Source organism: Diceros bicornis, chromosome 6 (assembly GCF_020826845.1).
Source record: "Diceros bicornis minor isolate mBicDic1 chromosome 6, mDicBic1.mat.cur, whole genome shotgun sequence".
Taxonomy (NCBI): domain Eukaryota; kingdom Metazoa; phylum Chordata; class Mammalia; order Perissodactyla; family Rhinocerotidae; genus Diceros; species Diceros bicornis.
In genome coordinates this window covers 24,326,057-24,341,436 of record NC_080745.1, presented here as the reverse complement: position 1 = coordinate 24,341,436, position 15,380 = coordinate 24,326,057, and the positions used below count along the sequence as shown (strand labels likewise).

General features: G+C 44.7%; 1 protein-coding gene across 1 annotated transcript in view; it reads left to right on the top strand.

Annotated features, from left to right (window-relative positions):
• DISC1 (DISC1 scaffold protein) overlaps nucleotides 1-15,380 on the top strand; it is a 339,334-nt gene that overhangs the window by 234,167 nt on the left and 89,787 nt on the right. The gene's annotated exons all lie outside the window — the stretch shown is intronic.

Sequence of the window (15,380 nt, the reverse complement as noted above, 5' to 3'; positions counted from 1 at the left end):
ATGCTTGTTTTCAAATTCTTGGAGGATTTCCTTTTCTTCTTATGCTTAAAGGTTTAGCAAGTGAATTTAGTCAATGGGACAGCTAAGCTTCTCTCTGGCACACAGGCCTTCCAGTGGGTGTTTTCATCAGTGGCCGAAGTGCAAATTTCTGGCTAAAGTACAAACTTTGCTATGGGGATTTCGTTTAAATTCATCCTTAGCTAGTCTCCTAATTTTATTTTTGTGGCTAAAGTACCTCACCAAGCATATTGACACTAAGACTAGACAGAAAGACCTTTTCTGATAAGCTCTTAATCTTCGTTGGAATGAGTCAAAATGAGTTTTGTGAGGGCGACTATTTTTGGCTATGTGTAATAGCTATTGCAGTCTCTGTCACAAACAATTTTGTGTAAAAAGGAATGTGCGAAGAAATTAAAAATAATTTTTAGGTGGGCCTAATACAAATAGGATTTGTGTACTTTAATTTTCCTGTGGGAATCTATTGTTTGTAATCAGTGGCTAAAGTTTTAATTTCCAGTCCCTAGGCAAAATCTTGTGAGGGTTCCCTGCCATCCCCTAGGGCGGGATTCCTCAACATCGGCACTATTGACATTTTGGACCAGATAATTCTTGTTGTTAGAGGCTGTCCGGTGCATTGAACGATGTTTAGCAGCATCTCTGGCCTCTACCTGTTAGATGTCAGTAGCGATGTCTCCAGCGATGACCATCAAAAATGTCTCCAGACCTTGCTAACTGTCCCCCGGAGATAGGGCTGCCAGAGTTTAGCAAATGAAAATGGGGGCACCCGGTTAAATTTGAATTTCAGATAAACTGTCAATTTTTTTTTTTACTGTGGTTAAATATATGTAACATAAAATTTACCATTTTAACGATTTTTAAACATACCATTCAGTGGCATTAAGTGCATTCACTTTTTATGCAACCATCACCACCATCCATCTCCAGAAAATTTTCATCTTCCCAAACTGAAACTCTGTCCCTATTAAACACTGACTCCCCATTCCTCCCATTTCTTACCTCCCCAGCCCCTGGCAACCACCATTCTGCTTTCTGTCTCTATGAATTTGACTACTCTAGGGACCTCATATAAGTAGAACCATACAGTATTTGTCCTTTTGTGCCTGGCTTATTTCACTTAGCATAATGTTTTCAAGCTTCATCCATGTTGTAGCATGTGTCAGAATTTCCTTCCTTTTAAGGCTGAATAGTGTTCCATTGTATAGATATACCACAGTTTGTTTATCTATTGGTCTGTTGATGGACATTTGGGTTGTTTCCACCTTTTGGCTATTGTGTGTAATTCTGCTGTGTATGCTGGTGCTTATGAATGATTTTTTAGTATAAGTATGTCCTATGCAATTTTGGAATATACTATATTAAATTATTTATTACTTTTATGATATTCAAATTAACGGGGCATTCTGTATTTTGTTTTATTGGATAATGCTACCCAGTTGAGAACCGCCCCATAGGTGCTGCCTTCCTTCCCTGGGCCCTGGCTTGGGGCTGCATGGATGGCAGTTGTGCCTGGGATTGTCACGTACCACTTGCATGTCAAATCCCTGATACCCCAAGACTTCCAGTATAGTAGAGCACACACAGAACGATGTGGGCACTGTCACATCTACGTTCCTTAAACTGTGAGTCAACAACCATTTGTTTGCAATTTGGGAAAGGTGATAGATCTGTTGACCTTTCGTTTCGATCTACTTCTCACCCAGTTTATTCTGGTAAATTAATATTTATTAAGGTGTTTGTAGAGAAAATAATATCATGATTGGATTCTTCAAAAAGTCTACTTAAAGAAACAAGTTGGGATCCTCAATGCCTACTCGTCTCCATTTCAAATGATTTCTCTTTTCCCATTTGGCTTTTTCTACCACCCAGAGAAAGCTACTTAATAGATTATTTCTACCTGGTTGAAGACAGTCCAGTGTGGCTGTCTAGAAGTTTGCCTCTGAGGCACAGGGGCTTGGGTGAATCCTGGCTCTGCCATCCACTTTGGACAAGTCACTTACCCCCCTCAGTTTCCTCATCTGTGATAAAGGAATGACACAAATTCCCTGCTCTATGGGGTCACCCTGAGAGGTAAAGGAAATAGTGCAGGTACAGCTCCTGCCATGGGAATACCCGGCACATGGCAGGTGCTCAACTAGACTTAGCTATTGAGCCTGGGTGAGGTTTTGATGGCACAAAGAGCGATAGTCGCTAATGTTTATTAAGTGCTTACTGTGTTCTGTGTATAAGCCTAAAATTTTTACATGTATTGTGGCATGTATTGATCCCAGAGGCTTGTACCATTATAATTCTCTTTCCTGGATGAAGAACGTGAGGCACAGAGAAGTTTAGTTTACCCAAAAGCAAATCTAGTGGGTGGCAGAGCTGAGACTGGCATTGGGGCATCCTGTTACCAGAGTGAATAGTCGTCCTAACTACTTAGCTACACTGCTGCCTGGGGGATGGTGCTTCTGGAAGGAACACAAGGTGCATAAGTGACACATGTGGGGAGCACTGAGGTAGGAGGTGACACCAGCCAGCCCACCAGGTCAGCCGGGACAGCCCTGGAGGTCCCTCCCTTTATGGTTCCAGGAGAGATGCTTTACAGCCCCTCAAGCCCAGCCCACAGGGAGGATGTTCCAGAACACCTTCTGTGCTTCCAACCTACTCCTTCTCAGAAAATCCAACTTGCAAAACATCCAAGTGGACTCAGGACTCAAGTCACCAACCCCCAACTTGAGAAAATGCAATGTTTATTTTTTACAAAAACCAAAATGGTTTTAATTCTCCTATACTGACTCAAATACGAAGTCAGTCGGTTACCACTTAGCTCTCCTGCAAAGTGGGAAACCTTGGACTTGGGCTCCTGGGGCTCCTGCACATTTGCTCTCCTGAGGATTCCTTCTTCCCAACTCACTCGTTCACCAGGTGTTCAGAGGTGTCGACAGTTTAAATGTTTGATTGAAAATTTGGTCTCGTCTTTTTTTTCTTCTGCAGTGTGTTGCTTCGGGGCCTAGAGAGGACCCTTTAGTCCCTGACTGCTGCAGACAGACATCACCTCACCGGGTATGGTTTTCTTTGCCGGAAAACCTCGCACCAATGCATGCACACTTGCAGACTCACCCTGTCGGGTGCACGTCAGCCTGTTTCGTAGGGCTCAGCCCGAGAAAGCATCTCTGCCGGGGTGTGGATTTGGTCAATATGTGTTTCCAGTGTTACATCACGCGGACAGGATGTTGGCAGTTAGCTCTGTGGCTTTCGAGATCCTCCTAATACGACTTTATATAGGGTGTCAGGTGCTGAAAACCAGAGCAGCCTGAGAACTGGAAAGCAGAATTCTGCTTCTGAGCAGCTCCGTCTTCTGGCTAGAGCACTGTTTCCACGAAGAGGAGGCCTGCCGGGACCTCAGGGGACACGTGCGTGGTTCTGAGGTTATAAAACTGAGCAATCGTTTGTATTTACTGGATGGGTCCTGCTGTGTCCCTTTACTTGTTCTTTCCTGGATTATAGGCTTATGGATTGCTTATTTCAATGTCGCTTTATTTTCCCCCAAAGCTCAATAATGATTTAATCATGGAATTTAAGGAGCTTGTCACATAATACATATAAAGTGAAAAAGATGAACTTTTTTCCCCCATAAGTAAGGGCAACAATCAGTCAAAGCATGAGAAAGGCAGAGGGAAAGGCCTGTGTCCCTCACTGTTCCATCCATCCCTGGGAAGACAGCCCACACGGGGTGTTCGGGGACCCTTCACAGCAGAGCACACACAGCTGTGCATACAAGGGAGGCTATGTATTAGCTCACATGTTGGGGCCAGGAGGGAAAGGAGCGTTCTCGTCAAAGAAGGTGCATGTGAGCACCATAGTTACAGGACGGAAATATTTCTCCTGGAAAATCTATTGAAACGTTTGTGATGTGCAGCAGAGTGTGTTGGGTGGGTGTGAATATATCTGCGTAGGTGAAATGAGGATAAAGTGGTCACATGAATAATCCAAGGGAAGAAGAGAAGGGGTGACATTGGGAGTCCTGATTCTCCTTAGAGATGCACGTGAAGGTGTGCGCTGGCCAAGCAGAAGAGTCAAGCAACTGCTCTGTTGATACCACAGAAGGACATTTGCAAAGGTTTTTTTGGCTTTTTTAAAAATGATTCATTTGTTCTGATTGTTGGCCTGGTACCAGTTGGTTCAACATTTGTCTTATGGATGAGGTGAGGTTGGGATGGCATTATGTATGGCAAGGTTATTCTGGCACTTTGAGGTTCATCTTTATAGTGCTATTGAGGGCCTTTAGAACCCATCTGCAGACTTTGCCTCCTCCCCTGCACTCTCCCTGCAGAATCAGAACGGTGTACGCTTAAGAGCATGCGGGACCTAGATCCTGGCTCGCTATTTGTGTGACCTTAGCCAAGTCACATACTACTGGCCTCAGTTTCTTCATCTAAAAAATGGTAATAATAGAATTTCCCACTCCACAGTGAAGTTGTGTGCCCAGGAAATCTTTAGAACTCCTAGAGCAGTCAGAAGCTGGCATGGCTTCCATCCCGGAGTCGGAGTTCCCTCCTACTGGAGCCGGTCATGTTGCAGCTAAATGGCTGCTCTCACAGGATGTTCACAGGGGGAATGTTCATGGAGGTAGGGGACAGGATGACCTCACAGGTTCCCTCCACCAGTGAGATAACAAGCAAAGTGCCTCCTTTTACACCTGAAACGGAATGAATTGTGTCCCTCTCAAAAGATTATGTCCATGTTCTAATACCTGGTACCTGTGAATGTGAACTTACCTGGAAATAGGGTCTTTGCAGATATAATTCATTTAAGGATCTCGAGATGAGATCATCCTGGATTTAGGGTGGGCCCTGAATCCAATGACTGGTGTTCTTTTAAGTGAAAGGAGAGGGAGATTTGAGGCACAGAGATACACAGAGGGGAAAGCCATGTTAAGGTGGAGGCAGAGATTGGAGTGATGGATGCATCTGCCAGCCAAGGAAGGCCAAGGGTTGCTGGCGACCACAAGAGCTAGGAGACAGGCCTAGAATGGATTCTTCCTCAGAGCCTCCAGAAGGAAGTAACCCTACCACACCGTGATTTTGGACTTTTGGCTACTGGCACTGTCAGACAATAAGTTTCTGTTGTTTTAAGCTACCCAGTTTGTGGTATGTTGCTATGGCAGCCCCAGGAAACTAATACAATGCCTTATCCGTAAAAGCACTCATGATTCTTAGCTTGATTATGAATTACAACCGCCACTGGTGGCTACCAGCATTGGGACTACGTGTTCCTGCAGAGAATCAGTTACCCCACTTCCAGGAATATTCCCAACCCTAGATTGTTCCTGTCAGCTAACTTATTAAAAGTAATAGCTCTTCCCCATATCCTGTCTGTGTATGGACTTAAAAGAACGGGATACTTATTTAGGAATAAGCAATTTAATACCTTTTGGATCAATAGAATGTCTCTACAGTCCAAACCCATATCAAAAGTAGGTTTATATCAAGAGCACTAGTGTGTTATCTACATTAGGTATAGAATATAAAATTCAAGATAGTGAAATTCAGAACACTAGATCAAGTGTTACAGCACCAGCTATGGCAGGGGCAGGGGCAGGGGCAGCGGCTCTGACCAGAAGTCTGTTTTAACTATGCATTCCTTCGTCCCTATAGCTTGCTGTACTCGTGGTACAGGACAGCTGGATCTGGAGATTTAGCTGTTGCGACTCAAAATTTCTATAAACTTGGGGATTGGTCTCAGGCTCTCGTATCTGTACATGACCCAGTGTCAGGGCTACCTTTGAGTCTGTATGTTAAGAGATCAGGCTGACAGGAGGGCTGGGGGAGTAATAACACTTTTACACACAGTAGGAGAAGAGCCAAGGGGAACAAAAGGGAGAGGAAGCTCCTTGGATCTAAAGACAGGGCAGAGATTTATCCTCCACTAAATCTGGGGACTGAAAGCCTGGATGGAGCAAGGGTTCAAATGTGAATTCAGTTCTCATGCTCCCTTCATGACCTCCTTTAAGGAAGGCCAGATTTGAGGAATGAGGCTTTCCCTAGGGGATGATACATTGTCTTCATCACTTCATGTACTTTTCTCAGAAGTCCATTGGTTTCCTGGAATTTTTACTTAGAATTCCAGATAGTCCAACAATGGTTTTTAAGTACTAAGTTTTCACCAATAACACTAATGGTGACTGTTTTTGCTGCAGTGTGTTTCTATAATCTCATCACAAAGCCCTTGGGGGTGGTGATAGAATATGGATTGTCCTTCCAACTCAATGTTCTCCAACTGCAAAAGAGAATCCTCTTTTCTTTGAGACACAGAGGATTGGAAGGCTCAGCATCCTCATTTGCTGTCTGGATTTCCACCCCACTGTAGTTGGGGCCACCTGAGCTCTATTTATAGCCTTTGTTGGCCTATAAGTCCAAGACTAATCCTGATCCAAAGCATGAGCTATGTATGCACACTTCTAGGTCAGGAACATTAAAATACACAATCATCAGGGTTTTTTTACTGTTGATATATCTCTCCATAACTTGACACTTCAACTTCCCAAGACCTAGTTTCTACCCAAGGTAGTTGAGGGAGTTGGAACCTTATCACGTTCTGGATATCAAATCCTATCTTGGGAACATGTCTGGTGCCCCAAGAATTAGGGAATCCATATCACTCTTGCTGTATTGCCATCCTGCATCTTGTGGGAGCCTGGCTTCCTGGAGACTCTCCACCCGCCTGTCTGCATTGCCAGCATCCCTGCTCCCAGGTTGCCCTTCCTTGTGCTCCACCGCTGGGTCACCATTCTGTGCCAAAAACTGTGTCAAACGTGTAGAATGGGAAGGAGGTATAAGTGATGGAGAGGACGTACAAGTAAGTAGACAGCCCTAATAAAATATGATGAGAGTTATGTAGGTAGATTTCTGTGGGAACAGATAGGATGGGCAAGTAGCTTAGTAGCTTGTTTCCAAATGCTGGACCCCTGTGGTAATGGGCTCTGATGAGCAGACTCAAGTTCCTCCCTGCCCCTTCCAGGCCACTCCATCCTTTACAGTCCCATGCTGGTGCCTGCATTACCTCCTGGGCCCTAGGGACTCCCTGCAGCAGTTCTCTCATGGGTCTGTATACAAACCACCCTACATGGGAGCAGGTGCTCTGGTTTAGGGAACTTTTTTGGGAGGAGATTTATTCTATCATCTCTGTAATATCCCATTCTTGTGTTTATTCAGTTAAGTTGGGGACAGCACCTAGTAAGTGAAGGCGTCTGAAAGACATAGAAAAGTGTGAAGAATAAGACTTCCTTCTGCTCTCAGGATATTGAAACTGGAGAGGCAAAGCACATGCAAAGAAGGGGATGATATGATGACACAAAGCTTCTCGAGATACAGGGAAAGTAAATGGTGTCATGGAAAGGACAGCGGCATTCGGAGATGATCCTTTGGTTGTTTTCGGCATGGGTGTCCTCAGTATGGAAGGCTGTACCCTCCTGTGCTTGCAACGTGCTAGCCTTTCACAGAGCCACTCTCGAGTAACGTTATTGTTCTCTTCATCCTTCCTCTCCTATTCGCCTCCCCCACTCCTGACAAAATATGGAAATCCTGTCCCCAAGTAATCTTGATCACAATACACAATCTCACAGCCAAAAGAATGTATTTTTAACCCCAAGACTTCGAAAATGGCTTAAATCATTCGTGCTGTCGTCTATTAGTCTGCTGCTGTGTTGTTATTTTTCCCAGGCTTAATGAGCCCTCGTGGTGCCCGCTGCCAAGGAGCACACCATGGGCTTCAAGCAAACACAAGCCCACTCTAAAAATGTGCAAGTCATCAACCTTTCGCAGAACATGCTACAGGGAAGGTGCTCAGGACCAGCGAACGGATGCTTTCTGCAGATGGTTCTTTAGCTGATCTGGGTTATGAGGCCCAGTGTGGCTTAAGGAGTTCAGGGGCCAGAAAATGGGCTTTTCTTAAAACCAGAGAGGAAGAAAAAAACAAATGAAGAATAAGCCTGGTTTCCTCTGGAGACTGATGGAAGAAAGTTGTTTTAAAAGAGGGCACTCTACCATTGTCTTTTCCATAAGGAGAACTACTTCTGATTTTCCCCAGGTCTTGTATTTAAGGGGCTCTGGGTGAGGGAGTGGTGGGGGCAGGGGCTGCTCAGACCTGACTGCTAATACAGAGCCAGGAGCCTGGTGACAGGGTGGCCTGTGGAGCCGGCTGCAGGCTCTGGGCGTCAAGCCTGGAGTGAGAGGTTGCCTGGAAACCTCTGGGACCCATCACAAGCAGGGCAATTGGAGATCAACCAGACTCGCACTATCAGCATCACTGAAAAAGAAAAGATAATTTTTTTTAAATAAGGAATTTCTGAAAACAAATTGAGAAAATGTTCCCAATATTATTATTCTTATTTTTTTTTCATTTTTTAATTGAAAGGACCTCAGAGAGCATATAATTTAACCCTTCTGATTTACCGATTAGAGATGTGAGGTCAGAGAAGTTTAGGTCATGGGGTTTGAGTTCACAGGGAGCCCACGGCCACGTGGACTCTTCTAGCTGCTGCTCCGTTGTTCTTTTCCCTCTAACATTTTCTGAGTGTTTACGTGTGGCAGGCATCGCTGTAAGTGTTTTACATGTTAATCTTCACCATAACAGTGTGAGGTTACTGCCAGTCTTTTGATCTAGATTTAGACAGCCTGAGGCACAGCAAAGTTTAGTCTGTCCCAGAGTCCCACAGCCAGGAAGTAAGTGACAGTCGGGATTCCCACTGAGCGGTGAGCCTCCGGAGCAGCGCCCTGAGCCACTACCCCACGCAGGCAACTCAGCCTTAAATAGGTTTTGGTAGCTGGTCTGATCCTAAACAGCATTTATAACATTGTATCCCTAGGGGAAAAATGTGTTCTAGGGTACTGAGAGAGAAGGGACCCATCAGCACAGACGGGCGCTGAGGGGACACGGGAACTCAGGGCTGTTGCTCCCTGCAGCTGTTTAGCAGAAAGAAAACAGAATGATGTCACATGTAGTGCTGAAGGCGTGGGAATTGAACGTAGGAGATTGTGAGCCTGATGCAAGTCTAGTTGCAGGGTCCACTGGTGAGCAGAAGTCTGGATGGAGGCCCAGAAATCTGGCTGCTACTCAGATTTACTCCTAGTTCTCTACATGCTGCTTGAGTGGCCGGCCATCACCCTTCCTGCACCTCACCTGGTAAACTCCAGGCGCGGCAAGTGTTTTCCCTTTAGTCATTCTGATTTTGGTCTACTTCTGAATATTGGTTCCCAAACTAGGCTATGCTGCTGAGTCCTGGGGTTGTGTTTTGTCCTGGGGGCAACCTGGAGATTGAGGTAGTTCTTGGTTGCCAGAGTGGAGCTGGACCACCCCTGCCCACTTTAAGGTAGTCCTGATTTCCTGGTAGTCCCTTACATGAAAGAATCCAGAACCAGCCTGGACTCCTCACGATGTTGAGAGCCCGCGTTAGGAATCGTCCTAATCTCAGGCAGAGGAGTAGGTGAATTCGCACAGCATCTCTCTGTTCGGATGCATGTGTGTCTGCCTGCAGATCTATAGAAGATGCCTTGCGGACTTGCTCATGACAGAGTGACCAAGAGAGAGTTTGTTTACAAACCTTTAACTGGATGCAGCAGATCCTGGCGGGGTCAATAAATGATTGTTGATTCAGTGAATGAATGAGTGAATGAAAGAATGAACCATAGTCTGCTAAGAAGTGTTTCCAGAGCAATAGGATGTCTGTGCTGTTCTGACACATGATGACCCTACCATCTACTGAGGACCCACTGTATAGCTCAGTTTCAGCATTAACCTGTGTATCTATTGCTCCTGGTGGTGGGATGCCAGACTATCTGTACTGTGTGGTTATTGCTCAGCACTGACACCAGATGGCAATGGCCTTAATTGCAAGCACAGTGCCTATTTAATCAGTGGCAGTGTCATGGCAGGGTATTTGGTGAGACTGATGCCCTTGGAGTTATGCAGAGTGATAGCCCTACCTGGGAAGATGTAACCTTGCAAAAAAACATACCAAATGACAATGAGCCTCTTGTCTTCCCTTAGGGCTGCATAATCAGAACCATCTGATTAAATGGTAAGAGGAAAGATGCTGGCAGGAAATGCCATTATTTAAAAATCCTTGGAAACTACTGATCTAGACTAAGACTAATGTTTGCCCTGCATTTAGTATTAGAAATAATAGAGTGACAGAAGTAATAGCTATGGTAATATTAATAGCTGCTCTGTATTGAACACCTGTTGAACACACAGCTAGGGCCAGTATATTTATTATTTCTAATTCTAATAGTAGCCTAACAAATAGGATTAATTTTTCTCATTTTACATGTGAAGAAGTGAATCTGAGTTTCAGTAAGATGCCTGAGTTCATGGCAGGGGCTGGATTTGAATCCCATTTTGTCTGACCTTAAAGTCTATGCTCTTTTTCTGAGCCTCAGTGGCACCACCTACCTCCAGGGGCACCGTTCGCATGAGAGTTCGTGAGCACGGTGCTTCTGGAGCTGTGCAACACGCAGCTGTTGTCTTTCTGCTGTGCTCTACTGCCTCTCCAGGAGCCGATGCTATGTCTGTTCAGTCTAAGCTCAATAGGTAACTGAGATAATGAAATAATCCTAAATTTATCCTGTACTAGATGTGTTTAATATTTACTTAATATTATAATTCAAAATTTCTATTCTTCTTGAAACCTGTGAAAAATCACATCATGCCTCTGATTCTCAGTCTTGAAGGGTACCAATCAGACTGTGAAGCTCTTTAAAAATTATGATATTTTTGTTGTAGCAGCCTGAATGGAAGTGGGGAAGACTTGGTGTCATAAAGTAAGAAGGCATATAGTTACAATCTGAAAGTTTAGGACAAAATTGAGAAGTTCCCTCTTTGGCCAGAGTTCTCTCCTTGGCTCGGCCTCCCATCCTCCCCAAATCTGAGTGAGTGTGGATCACCGAGAACCTCCCCTGGGACATATACCACTTTGAAGAGTCACTCGCCATTTCCTCTACAGCCTCCGCTGTCCAGGCTCCACAAAATTCTAGTTGTGAAAATGAGACTTGAGGAGGAAGCAGAAGGCAGGAAGCCAGTGTTAACCTACCTTTTCAACTTTCAACACAGCTGAGGTTTATCCCATGATATCTCTGGGGGGAAAGATGGAGGAAAGAGACAGAAGAGAAAATTGTCGGGGAGGAGAGAGAAAGGAGGAGGAAAGGAAGTTACAGCGTGTAGCAATGGCTGTGAGTGCCACCCAGTTGCAGTCAGGCACACCCTCTGGTCTGGATGCATTTTTGTCTCCATCCTCTTCGTCTCCCTTTACCTAGCCTCTAATTCTACCTTGCTTGGTAAAGAGTGAAATAAACTCCTTTAAAAATGTAGTGGAGGGCCGGCCCTGTGGCTTAGCGGTTAAGTGCGCGCGCTCGGCTACTGGCGGCCTGGGTTCGGATCCCGGGCGCACACTGTCGCACCGCTTCTCCGGCTATGCTGAGGCCGCACCCCACATACAGCAACTAGAAGGATGTGCAACTATGACGTACAACTATCTACTGAGGCTTTGGGGGAAGAAATAGGAGGAGGATTGGCAACAGATATTAGCTCAGAGCTGGTCTTCCTCAGCAAAAAGAGGAGGATTAGCATGGATGTTAGCTCAGGGCTGATCTCCCTCACAAAAAAATAAATAAATAAATAAAAAATAAATAAATAAAAATGTAGCGGAAGTCTTAGCCACTCAGCTCATGTTTTATGGGCATAGTTTTCAATCTCATTATATATCCATGGCCTGGAGGCCATGCTGGCAGAAACAGTGTCTTCTTACTTTTGTAGTCAAGGACAGGTCCTCTTAGAGTGTCTGTGCTGAGTTTTAATGGGCACCACATAGCACAGATAAATGAAAGTAAAAGGGAATGATTTTTTCAAAGTAACACAAATCCCATTAGAAATATTAAACTTATAAGGTGAAATCTTTTTAGTGTTGATTTTTCTTACATATACACTCCTTTGTAGCCGTAAGATGTGTATTTTATGTGTTGTTACCCAATTAGATGAAAAACAGCTAAATCAATTATTGTTGTGTCTTATGTGAATGATCTGATAATATTACTGGAATATGTAGTTCTTTATTTTGATCAGATGGGAAATTGTTCAATTTCATAATTGAAGCTTGCCTGCTATTTCTGAGGAGGTGATTCGAAGGTTTCTGGTGGTGAAGGAGGTGTCCCAGGCCTCACCATCTGAGGGGCAGAGCTTACGCTGGGATGTGCGTCTTCCAGTGGAGTTGATTTAGAGAGAGGTTTGGTGAAACCCGAGGAAAGGGTTTATCTCAGAGCCTCCTGCTCTTGTTTGAACAGCCTGCAGGGATTAACTTGTGGTTGGGTCTGAGCCAGAGAGGTAAATGACACAGCCCTTGTGTGCTCACATTCAGAGGGAGCTCTTGCCAAAATGGGACAAGGAAGGATTGTGTTAAAGAGACTTCAGGACATCTTAATACAGCAGGATGATCCAGTCTGCTCCCTGGACTTTACGGGAGCACTGAGCTGAGCCTCAGGGGACTGCAGCTTATCCTGAGTGTTTAATATGCATGTGGCATCTACCAGGGGAAGCCAAGCCACTTGGGAACAATGGTGGGTGGGTCCCCTCTTTTCCCAATGCTTTTTTTTTTTTCAACAACTTCATGAATACAAAGGAAATAAATCCACAAAAGGGTATGGGGAGGGGGAATCATTAAATGTTATTAAAGTGGTTCTCAAAATTCAGATCCTGAATTATCCAAAGCAGGAAACTTTAGATTGAAAGTTGGGAATGTCTCCCAAAAGTACATATTGTCCTTCATGTGCAATATAAGCTTGCTCAACAATACCTGATTGCAGAGAACAGAATGAGTGTAAAGCCTTTTAAGAGGAAAACCAGTAAAACACCTTTCAAACAACTTGCATCCCTGAATAATCCTGGTGTTCACTGGGCAGCCTTTAAAGCCAGTTCAGTTAGTAGAAGGACTCTTACCTTACATGGGGGTTGGGCTCTAAAGGTAACACTTAAGGCAAAGATTAGGCACGTTTAAAACTGCCCTTGAAAATCTCTTAAATTGCCCATAAAATAAAATGTACTAGGTTTTATATATATGGGTTTTTTCACGAATTTGAGTATGTATATGTGTATAGTGCACAACGTTTAATAGAATATGCATGCAAAATATAATTTTCCAGTATGTTTATTGCATCACACAGTCACACACAGTTGAATGTATGGAAGTTACATGTATCACCTTCAACTCGCAGCCCATCTGCCCTCTGCTCCCTCCACTTCTTCCACGCAGACTACCTGTGTTCATCCTGCCAGTGCTCTCCCGGCATCCAGCCCCACCTAGCCCCAATGTTTAGTTCTGCAACCCACTCGGAGCGGCTCCTTATGCATTGTTGTCACTCCCCAGCTGAGAGGGGATGAGGTGGGGGTGTCGCAGAAGGGAGAGCAACGCACTCTGTCCAGGCGTCCAGCCACTCATTTCTGGGCACCATGCAGCCACATGCGATTATGTGGGGTAGATCTTGTCCGTCTGCGCCCTTCCACCCAAACCATGAAAAGCAGTGAAAGGATAGCATTGCATTCTTCATTTTGAGTGAGTTTTTTTAAGGTATTTATTGGTGGAAGGTCAATGGCAAAAAGAATTACGTAGTTAAAATGGTGGAGATGAGAAAACCTGCAGGGCTGGGTTTATGCAAAGGCTGACAAACGTGTCTCAAAAAATTTGGCAACTGTTGTCATCCTGGAGGCTGAGGCCACTCTCCTTTATGTCTCTGTGTCTCAATACCTGTAATTAGGAACAAGCCAATAGGAGTTTCACCCACATCATTTTCTGACACGTAAACAAAACAAATCTATTTTTACAATCCCTTAAAACTAACTCCCTGTTAAAACTTTAATGGGATTCTGAGATGATAATGGGGGCTTTCTGATATTATCTGTAAAATCAAAAATAAAGCTTAGACTTCCTAATTTTTTCTTTTTCATTTCAAGAGGTCACCATCCAACTCACATATTTATAACGTGGCCCTGTGGTAAGGAGAAACTCCACTTCTCTCTGAGTCCGTGACAGCAAGAGTATCCGAAAAAAGACACCACAATCCTTCAACCACACAGCAGTGTGAGACTAAAATTACACTTTAATCTGCGGTCTAACAGGTTCTGTCTTCCATTAAACCTGTATCTCCGTTTTATTATATAGTTGAGCCAGTTATATATGACTCACTGGGAAAGTGCATTTTATGATCTTGTCAGAAGAAATGGTTTCACTGGGATCGTTTTAAGCCAATAATTTTATACCTACCTCCTCCTAAATATCTAGGACATTAACTTATTAACTATTCTAGTGTCAAGCCTAATGCATTTTAAATACTTAAAACAAATACCAGGAAACTATGGGGATTGGAGACTAGATCTTCCGTCAGCATTTAGTGCTTTCACGTGTCAAGGATCAGTCTCAGCGGATTTAGTAGGAAAGGGCTCTATTCTTTGCTTCCTCCGCACACGGAGCTTTCATATTGTTCCACGGGAGGGAGTGTGCATGTGGGATGAAAGTCAGGCTGATTATTTCAAAACCAGGCTCATGTCTATTTGACTGACAAGGTCCTGGCACCCAGCCCGGGTGACAACATGGAAACGTTGTCCCCACCACACAGCTCTGCCGGCTGGTCCTGAGTGGATATGGGTGGACTGCAGGATGTCCAGGCTGCGGTTGGTGGGCACTCAGGAGATCATTGAGGGAAGGAAAGGCTTTGGGACTGAAGGGAAACTGGTTCCAATATGGCGGAGAAGCTGCGAGGGGCTGGGGTACACAGCAGCCTGGTAGGAAGCAGTGTGAAAGAGGAATTTCTGCGTGTGTGTGTGTGTGTGTGTGTATGTGTGTGTGTGTGTGTGTGTGTGTGTGTGTGTGTGTGAAGGCAGCGGCAGATCACTAAGAATCCTTTCTATTACAAAACCCAGATGATCCTTTCCACCCCTCTTGGCATCATCTAGTCCTGTTGACCACTTTGGGAACACTTTATTCTTCATTTGCTTCTGCAGGCCCTACCCTTCTGGGGTCCTGCTACTTCTCCTCCACTCCATCTCTGTTGTCTTTGCCAGCTCCTCTTTCTCTGCCCATCTTTTTAAGGTTTTGTTCCTTGGAGTCTGTCCCTAGCCACCTTTCCTTTTTTATTTTTTGTGCGGAAGACCAGCCCTAAGCTAACATCCAATGCCAATCCTCCTCTTTTTTGCTGAGGAAGACTGGCCCTGGGCTAACATCCATGCCCATCTGCCTCTATATGGGACGCTGCCACAGCATGGCTTAACAAGCGGTGTGTCGATGTGCGCCCAGGATTCGAACTGGCGAACCCCGGGCCGCTACAGCGGAGTGTGCA